Source organism: Felis catus, chromosome D4, assembly GCF_018350175.1.
Source record: "Felis catus isolate Fca126 chromosome D4, F.catus_Fca126_mat1.0, whole genome shotgun sequence".
Classification (NCBI taxonomy): Eukaryota; Metazoa; Chordata; class Mammalia; order Carnivora; family Felidae; genus Felis; species Felis catus.
In genome coordinates this window covers 6,768,391-6,780,826 of record NC_058380.1, presented here as the reverse complement: position 1 = coordinate 6,780,826, position 12,436 = coordinate 6,768,391, and the positions used below count along the sequence as shown (strand labels likewise).

Genomic DNA, 12,436 nt, shown 5'->3' with positions numbered 1-12,436 from the left:
TCGGTCAACTGGAAAGAACTACTTAGGGCCTCACGTCACTGCTTGCCAGGGTGGGACAAGGAAGAGTAGCCAGCGTCCAGTCCATGCCTCCCCGCAGCCTCCTCTCTCCTTTCTCACTCTGTCTTCTTTCGTTTATTTTTAATTTTTTTCATGTTTATTTATTTTCAGAGAGAGAGAGAGAGAGGCAGAGAGAATCCCAAGCAGGCCTGACACTGACAGCAAAGAGCAAGCTGCACAGCTTGATCTCACAAACCACAAGATCATGACCTGAGCCAAGATGAAGAGTCAGACGCTTAACCAACTGAGCCACCTGGCGCCCTTGTCTTCTTTCATTTAAACTGTGCCGCTCAGTTGCATGGATCCCCCTCAGCTAATCCTGCAGCACAAGGTACCTTCCCAGTCTTGCCAAAGAAGTCAGCAAAGAGCCTACTTCTTATTCTGTAGGGACAAAGTGTCATAGATTCTACACGTGAAAGATGAAAAGAGAATGAACAAAAGTAGGTCTTCATCACTTGACCACCCACCATTTTTCTTTCTCTCCCACTCTTTACCCAGCAGGTAAATAAACATGGTTAATTTTCGCAGCTTGGATAGAGTTGGGAGAGAGTTGGGTTAGAACTGGAATAGGCCTTTAGGAAATTGCTAATGGAAGCCAACTTTTAGCTTAGTTTTACAGGAAGGAAATATTTGTAAATGCAGTGTTGCTATTGCCAAAGAGTTTGTGGAACATCGTATTTGGTGATGTAATTCTGGAAGCCATTCATTCCTTCATCTTCCATTCACAGTCATTCTCCAAAACGTTTGTTCTGACTTACCACAACTAAAAATGTGAAGGGCAAAGAGATCTTCCCATTTCTAAAGGCATGGGTAGACGTGAACTGCTGTGGCTGACAAGACTTGGTATATTGACGAAATGGATCTCTGACAAGATGGGAGGTTGGGAATTTCCAAGTCTGCTACATTCCAGTGGATGAATGAATAGTCAGGAATTCTGAGTGGCTCCCCCATGGGGTGAAAACTGTCAGTATTCCTGACCACAAAAAAGACAAATTTCAAAATTTCCAGTTACTTGTTATTTTAGATTGTTTTCCATCTCTGGGAAATCCACTCTTACCAGCACTAGAGGCAGCTTCTAAGGGAAAAAGGAGAAAAAAAGAAGATGCTACTTTGGAAGACATCATTGCTTCATCCTTCAAATAACCACATGGGAAACATACAGCAATTTCCTTGTTAGGAGATTCTGCTCAAAGCCTGGGCACATAGACGGGAGCTCCCTGAGAGAGAGACTGCTGCACCCATCACCTGACAGTACATTGCTCCCGTAACTCCGAGGAAAAGTTGCTGAACTCAGAAGTCAGCACATCCCATGGGCCTTTCTGACGGGGCTTTAAACCCTGAGGCAAAGCAGGTAGTAGGGGAGTCACAACTATTTATTTTCTCATTCTTTACATATTCCTCTGCAGGTAATCTCACAGCGTGATGGGATTATTTCATTACTATGTTGTACATCTCTTGGGAAAAAAATAGGACATTATCAGAGTTGGGATTAAGAATCAAATTTAGTAAATTAAGAAAAAGTGTGCAATTTCCACCTTGGGCATAATGTACTACTCATTTGGAAAATCTGTAATTTGAGTAATTGCCTGAAAAGGCTACTAATTGAAGACTAGATATACTTTGCTTCTGGAACCGAGAAAATTGAGAGAAGGTATGCTGGTGTGCACAACCTAGGAATCACACGCCATCCCTGAATGATCGCATGTTTCAAATAGCTTATCGTGACCAAAGCGTCACTGTAAGTTGTTAAATTCCACTAGCCACTTCCAAAGGTGGTTACTTTCTCTGAGCAAGTCTAATTCCCAGGCTTTGGAAGGGGGAAGCTGTTAGGCTTATTTATTTCATTAAAATATAACACTTATTCTGCTTCCTAATTAAAAAGTAATACATGTTCATCCAAGAGCATTAGAGAGAAATGTTAAAAACCATAGGCGGGGGGAAATAAAGATCACCTATAGTCCTTAGAGATAAATCCTATTAATATTTTGCTGTTAACATTTGTCTTCCAGTCAATTTTTCCTATTTATAAAAAATTACAGCAGAAATATATGCTCATCATTAAACAATGGAGACAAGATAGACGAAATGTGGAACTCACACAATTATGGGCTAAATTGTGTCTCCCTCAAAATCGTGATGTTGAAGTCCTCATCCTCAGTACCTCTGAATGTGACTGTGTGGACATAGGGTCTTTAAAAAAGGGATTGAGTTAAAATGAGGCTGTTAGGATGGGCCCTAATCCAGTCCAACTGGTATCTCTAGAAGAAGAGGAGATTTGGACACACAGAGAGACACCAGGGGGACATACACAGAGAAAAAGCCTCATGAGGACATAGCAAGAAGGTAGCTATCAGCAAGACAAGGAAAGAGACCTCAGAAGAAACCTGTGGACACCTTGATCTTGGACTTCTTGCCTCCAAAACTGAGAAAATGAATACGGTTGGTCAAGCCACCAGCCTGTGGTATTTTTTTAGGGCATCCCTAGCAAACTCATACATACCCTTTACCCCTTACCCCACTGTTCTCTCCAAAGGTTACCATAACCAGCACTGTTCTTCCAGACTTATAGCCTGTGCTTTTGCCCACACAGAGTCATATACAGGGAGTTTGTCTATACAGATGGGATCATACTATAAATATTGATCTGTGACTTGCTTTTTTCATTTATAATACATCATAGGCAGCTTTTCACATTAGTACATACAGAGAACTACCTTCTGCATTCTCACTAAAGCCTGTGCAGTTTTCCACTGTATATCATGATTTATTTTCACCATTCCATTATTGATAGCATTTAGATTCTTTTATTATTATTATTGTCATTAACAGCAGTACTGCAATAAACATCATTGTACATTTGAGGTTGGGCTTCTATGCTCATACATCTGTAAGAAGAATCCAAGAATTAGAATTACTGGGTCAAAGGGCACATGCATTTAAAACGTGAAAGCTATGTGTCAAATTGTCTTCCATTAAGGCTTAAGTAATCTCCAGTCTGTTTTTCTTAATGTTTATTTGTTTTTAAGAAGTGCAAGGTGGGGAGGGGAAGTGGGCTTTGCGCTGACAGCAGGGAGCCCAGTGTGGGGCTGGAACTCTCACAAACCACAAGACCATGACCGGAGCTGAAGTCAGACACTCAACCGACTGAGCCACCCAGGTGCCCCACTGATTTCCAGTCTTACTGGTATCTGGTGAGACTCTGCTTCCCCATACAGGCATTTTTTTCTCTTCTTATTTACAGGTATGAGTATATGGATATACACAGATAATGGACTTTTAGAAAAATTGGGGATTGTACTGTAAGTATTGTTTTGAAATCACCCTTTAGTATTTTAGACATAAGCATGTTTGGTCCTCACTCACGGATTTTTCTGTATAGAATCATTCTTTTGGGGGAGCTCTCGCCTGCGTCATCCACTGCTGTTGCCAACTCTGGGTTGGAACTTGTGGATTTTGGTTGGACCCACCTAAACCCAACTGTGAAGGGTCCAGCTCCTGGACGGAGGCAGAAATGAGAAGGCCTTTTCCCTGGAAATCAGTGAATGGATGCTTTGCAATAGTTTGCTAGAGTATTCCTCCAAAAGTTAACTTCCATTTTTCTTTTGGAACCTAGTTACAAACACCTAGATCAACACCTAGATCTACACCTAGATCAAGGTGGCATTCCAACCCAGTAGGCTCACTAAATGCTTGGTAAATTGCATTGGAGTATGTATTAGTCCGCTTGGGCCACCATAACAAAATACCACAAACTGTGGCTCAAACAACAGCAGAAATTTATTTTCTCCCAGTCCTGGAGAAGGATGTCTGGGATCAGGGTGCCCACGTGGTCGTTCTCCGGTGAGAATTCTCACCTCAGGTTGCTGTTGGCTGCCTTCTCGCTGTGTCCTCACATGACATTTTCTTTGTGTGCCTGTGTGTGTGTGTGGTGGGGTGGGCAGTGAAGAGGAAGCTCTTTTTTAGGACCCTAACCTTATCAGGTCAGGGCCCTACTCTTATGACCTCATAGAACCTTACATTTACTTCCTTAGAGGGCTCTTGTCCAAATACAGTCACACTGAGGGTGAAGGCTTCAGTATATGAATTTTAGGGGGACACAGACATTCAATCCATAGTAGAATGTGTCTGTGGTTGAGCCAAGATTAGCCCTAAGGGTTTTTTTCTAGATGCATCTGACGGAATTCAATTCTGTTGGTTGGGGGTGGCGGGGAAACTCTGTGAAGGGAAAACAGATGACCACTCTGGTTGGGGTCATATCTCCTTTTACTGTCTCATTTAAGAGGAATACTCTTCTATAAAACTAAGAAAAGCTGATCAGAAAATAAAGTGAAGTGAGAGCTTTGTGGTTCCTCATGTATTGATTAATACTTGGGGAAAATGTAATTCAATCAATTTAAGTCAAATTTAAATCAATATTTGCTGATCTCTTACCGTATGTAAGGTACTGTCCAGTACATTGGGGGCAGTAGAAAGAGGTCAACATCGTGGCTGCCTTCAAATGCTCATGCATTCAGTGGTTACCACACCTGGTAAATCAACTGGGAAATAGTTTAAAATATTCCAATTTGATACAATCATATTGAAAACCCGTTTGGCAGTGTCTACTAAAGCTAAATATAGGACTCGTCTCTGACCCGTGAGCACCTTCTTTCCTATATATGCATCCAACAGAAATGCATATACATGTGCACCAAAAGACATGTATAAGAATGTTCATTGCAGCACTGTTTGCAACAGCCCCTAATTGGAAATAACCTCAATGTCTATCCACAGAACAGCAGTGAGAATGAGCAAGCCACGAATATAGTGACAACATAGACTTAACAAACGTGATATTGAGCATAGAAAGCCAGACACAGAAAAGTAAGTATTGTATAGTTCCATTTGTATCAAGTTCAAAAAAAGTCAAAACCAACCTGTGCTGTTCGAAGTCAAGATGCAGGCTAACCTTGGCGGTGGGGAGGGGGGAGAAGAGGCAGAGTCTCGAAAAAGAACATGAAAGGGATTCTGATATGCTGCCAGGATGTTCTATTTCTTGATCTGATCAATTAGCTGGGTATGTTCACTATGTAAAAACTTTTCAATCATACAGGTATGATTTTTACCTTTTTCCTTATGTATACTGTTTGTCCTTAAAAAATAAAAATACAGATTTCTAAGCCCTATCTCAGGCTTACCAAATTAGAATATGTACTTAATGTAACTGTCTACATAAGGCGGTTAGGAATCTGTGTTTGAAAAGCTCCCTGGGGATTCTGGATTTGGATTTGAGTTTTGGGGAACTGCTGCTTTTATGAAGACAGCATGTTATTTCTCATTCCCAAGACCTGTATCTCCTTGGTGCTGGGGAGGGGTCTTTGTCTTTGTGGAGACTGTTAGTGCACTAGGGCTTTCTTATGGAGACCCTAGAGAACTCCAGGGGCATTCCACTACACTGACTGCCAAAGTCTGATCTGGTACAGAAATGGACATTCTCAGCTATATCAAGAGATGGATGGATCAAGGGGTAGGTGTGGCAACGTTTACTTAGGACTCTAGATTGTCATGTTTTTAAACTAAATTGTCATATTGGATCGAACAAGAGGAGTGCAGTTGAGAAGCAAATGGAATCTGAGGAATATACCAAGTGTTCCATGAGGGGTTTGCCTAAATATTGACAAATCATGACATGCAGAGCCAGTATCAGGAGATTAATTGTGTTGTTACCCTGGCTTCGTATCCCTCATGGAATCATACCATATTGAGCGAAGAAAGGAACAGATGTCTCTTTTGTGAACACGTTAAAGCAGTGAAAGTCTGATAATAGTCATGAGTTAAAGAGGGAGAACATTATTTCACGATCAGACTATGTTTAACTTCTTACTTATTGGGGAAAGGCCTTCAGGTATCAAGAAAACACTGAACATCATTAGATTCCGTTTGACTCTTTCTCTCCTTTTTTCTGCTGAATTTTGTCAATGAGCTGTCCACTAATCAACTGTAGAGAATTACAGTCTGCAAATTTGAGTGTCACTTAAGTATTATAACTCTTTTTTCTTAATCTGAATTCATTCATCTTTACTCATTTACAGATTTATATGTATTTTTTGTTCAATAAATCTCAAATGCCTACCAATATTGCTGATACTAAAGTTACAGCAGTTAAGAAGGTAGGTCATGGGGGAGTCTGGGTGGCTCAATAGGTTAAGCATCCGACTTCAGCCCAGGTCATGATCTCATCTCATGGTTTGTGGGTTTGAGCCCCAAAGGCCTGGAGCCTGCTTCGGATTCTCTGTCTCCTTCTCTCTCTGCCCCTCTGCCACTCATGCTCTGTCTCTCTCTTTCTCAAAAATAAACATTAAGAAAAAGAAAAAGAAAAAGAAGTTAGATCATAGATCCGGCTCTTATAGGGTTTACATTTTGGTGGACATCTTATTTCTCGAGGATTTTTTTTTTTTCTATTAAAAGTTCAGTAGGAGGAAATTTAGCATTGACTCACCCAATTCTATGTGTAATTCTGGCTGTCCATTTAGAAGAATTTGTGCCATGACCTGAATTACTATTAAGTATCATAACTCTTAAATAGAATCTTCCAGTTTGAGGTAGAGAACCATAGTCAAGTGCTATTCAAACTTTTTTTTACTATGATCCTCCATAAGGAATATTGTTTACATTGTGACCTAACACACACACACACACACACACACACACACACACACACACACACACACCACACCCAAAACAAAACACTGATCAGAAGTACTTCTCACTGGGGTGCCTGGGTGGCTCAGTTGGGTAAGTGCTGACTCTTGATTTCAGCTCAGGTCATGATCTCATGGCTTGTGGGTTCAAGCCCTGTGTCAGGCTCTGGGCTGACAGCACAAAGCCTGCTTGGGATTCTCTCACTCCCTCTCTCTCTGCCCGCCCCTGCTCTCATGCTCTCTCTCTCTCTCTGAAAATAAATAAGTAAACGTTTAAAAAAGTACTTTTTACTACATGTGAGTAGCTTTATTTTTATTCCTTATTATTCTGATACTATAAATAGTATAGCATTGATACTATAAATATATTTATGTTCTACTATTCTATTCAATTCCTTAAAGTTTTTTTTTTGTTTTATTTATTTATTTTGAGGGAGACAGGATGCAAACAGGGGAGGGGCAGAGAGAGAATCTCAAGCAGGCTCCACACTGTGGAGCACAGAGCCTGATGTAGGGCTCAAATTCACAAAACTGTGAGATCATGACCTAAGCCAAAATCAAGAGTCAGATGTTCAACCGACTGAGCCACCCAGGTGTCCCAAATTCCTTAAAATTTAAAGATTATGGTTGATTTTATAACCCACTAGTGGCTTGTGAGATGTACTTTGAAAAACACTGCCTTCAACTGTATCTAGTACAACTCCAGAGGCACAGAGGCACAGAGAAGCTAGTCAGCTACTTACCCAAAGGCACACAGAAAAGAATAAAAAAGAGAGGCTCCTATTTCCCCACACTTATTGCTTTTCCTCAGAATGCAGCTCACTTATTTCTGAACCTGATTAATGTAGACAATCGCTTGGACTCACCACATTCAGGTATTGTCATCCACTATAGACCGAATTCATGTTCTTATGATTTGGTAAACAGTCTGTAACTTGCCATTTGTTGGGCCACAGTTTTAATGAAACCAATGTAAATGTAGTATCTTTCAGGACCTAGTCAGGGGAGAGTCTATATGGCGGGACGGTCGAGGGGTCAGGATTTGGAGTCACACAGACATGGTTATAAATCCCAGCTCCAGCCCTCTCTAGTTGTGTGATTCATAGGCAAGAAGCCTCTCTATGACTCAACTTCAACTATAAAATGGGGGAACAGCAACAACAACCTTACAGAGTTGCATGGACTGGACAAGGTCATTCACATGAAGTATGTCTGTTAGTTTCACAATATCTTAAGCATGGTAAGTACTCAATATATGTTGACATCATGATGATGGTGGCCATTAGGGAAGTCTAGTCCAAGGGAAAATGAGGCAGTCCTGCGGCCAGAACCCTGAAGACCCAGGAGAGACCAATGGAAATTACCTACAATTACATGTGAAAAGAGGGGATTCTACTTGGCCTCCATTGACTTCCAGGTCTGTGGGGCATGCGTACGATGCTAACAAACCCTTATATGAAAATTACTTATGCAGATTTACAAGAGAAATGAGAATAGCATTCAATTAACAAATGATAGATTCAGTTATGAATCAGCATGTAAGGACTCAGTGATAAAAATTCAGTATCGGTGCTCAACCCAGAACAGACTGGATATGGAGAGAGGTTTGGCTTTCTTAAACTGGCAGATTGTAGTAGATGGCCCTTCCATTGCAGTCACTTTTCTGGGGAAATGACACCAGGACATCAGCTGGCTGGAAGGCTCGGTCCTTTTGCCGAGGACTCAACCCCTTCCCTTCTTCCTCTCACCTTATTACACTTCAATTTAAGCACAAAACTGCAGAAGTGGCTACCCGTGGTAGTTCTGTGTCCCGCTGCCTGTATAAACTGAAAACAAACCTTCCGTAAGAATTGCAAACCAAGAATAGAATAGGTATTTCATAGACTGGCTGTATCTTTATCATTTAAAGGAGAACCCAAGTCTTAGAAAAGAAATTCCTGTAAGGGTGTGGGGGCTCTGAGCTTTCGTGCTCTGAGTCACTGTGGTAAGAAGCCTGAGTGCATCTGTAGAAAATACTCAGCTTTGGTCATTGATGGACAAAGACAGAAAGAGCCTGGGTAGGAATTAAAGTAAGTCCAGTGTGTGTGAGCCTCCTTTCCGGAAGGAAGTCAGTGATGGTGAGGTCAGCAGTGTGGATAGAGTACCCGAATTCTTTTCATGCCTCAAATTGCATTATCACACCTGGTAACAGTGCTGCCCCTCTTTGAATGCACCTGGGATTGCTGATGGTGCCCCAGAACTGGATTCTGCAGGAGGAGGGTCCTCTGCACCCCCATGCTTATGAGGGCTGAACTCCGCCCTCTCGTGTAATGATGACCCTGCATTGGGCCTTTGTAAATGTTAGTTCAGAGAATCTTCACCACATCCTTGGAACTAGACTTTGTTCCCCCATTTTACAGTCAAGGTGGTGAGGCTAAGTGGTCCTGTAGAGGGAGTAATGGGATTAGAAGCCAAATGTGGCAGAACCCAAACCCCACTATGAAGCCCAATGGGAGGCAATGAGCACAGAGATGTCAGAGGCAGATGCCTGGTGTTCATATGTCAGCCACGTCTCTTACTAGCTCAGGAGCTTGGGACATTTTCTTAACCTCCGTTTTCCTATCTGTAGGGCAGAGATCATAATAGCAGCTACCTCAAAGCAACGTTTGATCGTGTGAAACAATGCATGGATATAACAGCACAATGTTTGGCACATAGAAACTGCCCAGTAAATATTATCTGTCATGTTCTTCGTCTTTCTGGGGCTTTGGGAACTGAACTATGTCCAAATTGCTGTACTCAATCTCTAAGATCCCTTAGGCAGATTATCGCAGGTGTATTGCTGCTTGCTTTCTGGTTCTGGGCACATAATATTGTGAAATAAAATGTTTGCAACTTTTTGAGAAAAGAAAAGCTGCATCTAAAACATTCATTACTGTAGACTTAGTATGAATTTCTCTTGGGCTGGTCACTTTAAATTTTTTTTTCAACGTTTTTTTTAATTTATTTTTGGGACAGAGAGAGACAGAGCATGAACGGGGGAGAGGCAGGGGGAGAGGGAGACACAGAATCGGAAACAGGCTCCAGGCTCTGAGCCATCAGCCCAGAGCCCGACGCAGGGCTCGAACTCCCGGACCGCGAGATCGTGACCTGGCTGAAGTCGGACGCTTGACCGACTGCGCCACCCAGGTGCCCCAAGGGCTGGTCACTTTAAACAGCCTTCTAATCACACCAATGTCCCCCTGAACTGCAGAATTGATAGGTGAAAATAAGTTTCCACCAGGAAGGCTTTTTACATTTTCAGAGTGCTTACCAGAACCTTGGTCTATCATGTGTGATCACTCACCTGGTAGTGATATTCCCAGTGTTGGTGTAACAGAGCATCTGGGCTGGGTTACAGCTGGGGCTCAGGTGATTCCGGTGAGAGAGCTGGGCACTGACTTTTAAAGGGGCCAGGGAGCCTCCTGGAACACAAGTCTTGGATGCTGACCAATATTGGCTTCAGACGGTATGCCTGATGGACTGAGATAGCTCCCATGGAGGGCAAACAACAGGGAGAAATGACTGGGGCACCCGAGAGCTAACTCACCACAAAGAAGGAGGTCAAATCCAGCAGCAAGGCCGTCGTGTTTCTTGGAGTGCTTGCTCCTGGTGTACCAAAGGGATTGCCTCTGAAATCTGTCCTGACCTTACCAATCTGGTGGTGAGTAAGGACCCAAAAGAAAATGGCGGTCTGTAACCCGTGAGTGAGCCGTCCAGGTCAATATGGGGCCTGAGCAACTTTACCGTGGAAGTTCCTAGACCCTCCTCATTTTCAAGGTCAGTTTTGGGTGACTAGATATCTAGCATTCACAGGACGGTGTGACCTCTGGGTGAACTGTCAGTGCTTAAACTGTTAATAAGGTGGCAGGTGAACAAATTTGCTGGATGAACCACTTAACACTGAGGCTCAAGCAATTTCGCTGCAGTCTCTTACCCTCCTGAGTCTGCAGCTCAGTGTTTGTGGATGTTTGTAGGCACTTTTGCAAGCTGCAGGAAATAACCTGGAAGGAGAGATTCTGAAAGATTAGACTTCCCGTGATCAAGAAAATGAGAGGCTGGGAGCTGATGAAGTTTGGGTGTTAATGTTTTGTTATCCTTCTTCTAAAGGTGAATGAAGGCTGAGCTCTTTGGACAGCTTTTTAAAGTCAACATTACAGGACTCATGAAAAGAATACTGATTTTCTTATAAAGAAAAATTCAGGTTAAATACTCCTTAAGGTCAGACACTATATCCTGTATTTAAAAAAATTTTTTTAATGTTTATTTGTGAGAGAGAGAGAAAGAGAAAGAGAGGGCATGAGCGGCAGAAGGGCAGAGAGAGAGGGAAACACAGAATCTGAAGCAGGCTCCAGGCTCTGAGCCCTCAGCACAGAGCCCGATACGGGCTCGAACTCATGAACTGTGAGATCATGACCTGAGCCAAAATCGGACGCTTAACCGACTGAGCAACCCAGGTGCCTCTGTCCTGTATTTTTTTTTTAAGTGTACTCACAAGTCCTGGAACAGTGCTAGTATACAGTAGGTGCTCAAAGGAAAGTTTTGAGTCAAATTTGTTGTTAATTCCATGCTTCTGTGGCCTGAAGGGTTAGAGTGCTTGTTAGTAGACTGTGGTTTCTTATTGCAAATCATCCAATTCTTCTGTTGTGATTCATACTAACAGGAAGACTGATCACATATGTTCTTAGCAGTGACAAGAGTGTGTTCTTTTCCTTATTACCTAAGAGTGCAGTGGATTCAGTAACACTGAAATTGGATGTGGCCAAGGCTGAATGACAACACAGGGAAGTGAAGCATTTTCTTAGAGGATTATGGTACAACTTGCTCCCCACTCCCTTTTTATTTGTGTATTTATTTACTTATTATCATTCATTCATTTAGAGAGCACGACTGGGGAGGGGCAGAGGGAGAGGGAGACAGACTCCTAAGCAGGCTCCATGCCAGTGTGGAGCCTGATGCCAGGCCTGATATGAGATCATGACCTGAGCCAAAAATTAAGAGTTGGTCTCTCAACTGACTGAGCCACCCAGGTGCCATGCCCCTAGCTCCCTTTTTTAAGTGAGAGGAATGATTATAAGTCCAGCAATAATTATACAATGAGCAGGTGTTCTGAAAAATGTGCCTACCTGCGCTGAAGACACTTTCTAGGTGAGCTGCAATTACTTACCCCTAGGAATAAACGATCTACAGCAGGCATTCATATTTCTTATGCAGAAAACTGAAATATTTGGAAAAGTCACTATTAGAGAAAACTGCCCTTGCTCACTTAAGCACAATACCTCATGAACTTGGGGGGATTTGCTTTGTTTACCAGGACATTCATTACCTTCTGAGCATTTGAAATTGTATTGTTCTTGGAGGGAGCCAGGGAAGGACTGCCATCAGCGGGTTGGTTTCTCTGGAGAGGCCAGTGAGCAGTCTGGGTCAGTTTCGCTGGCAGTGCAGTCTAAGAGCATTTTTCTTTCAGATATGCAAAGTAGTTGTTTAGGCAAGATCTTTGGAATAAAGCATAAAATCAGATATATGAAATAAAAACCGTCATGCCAATGTGTTTGATGTAGATCTGGCAGCCAAGCGGGGATTGAGACTGAAGATTAGTGTATTGCTTTGCCCTTCCTCTTGCATCCCCACCTTCTCCCGTCGCCCCATCCCTATGATTTTAGACCAGAGGGGAGGAACGT

General features: G+C 42.5%; 1 long non-coding RNA gene across 1 annotated transcript in view; it reads left to right on the top strand.

The window, feature by feature from the left end:
- The first annotated feature begins 210 nt into the window (after positions 1–210).
- Positions 211–12,436, top strand: part of LOC109493690 — a 31,277-nt gene continuing 19,051 nt past the window's right edge. Inside the window, exons 1-3 of the long non-coding RNA XR_002148006.2 lie at positions 211–388; positions 3,299–3,356; positions 4,831–4,920. This is a non-coding gene — a long non-coding RNA (uncharacterized LOC109493690). The remainder of the gene's footprint in view (positions 389–3,298; positions 3,357–4,830; positions 4,921–12,436) is intronic.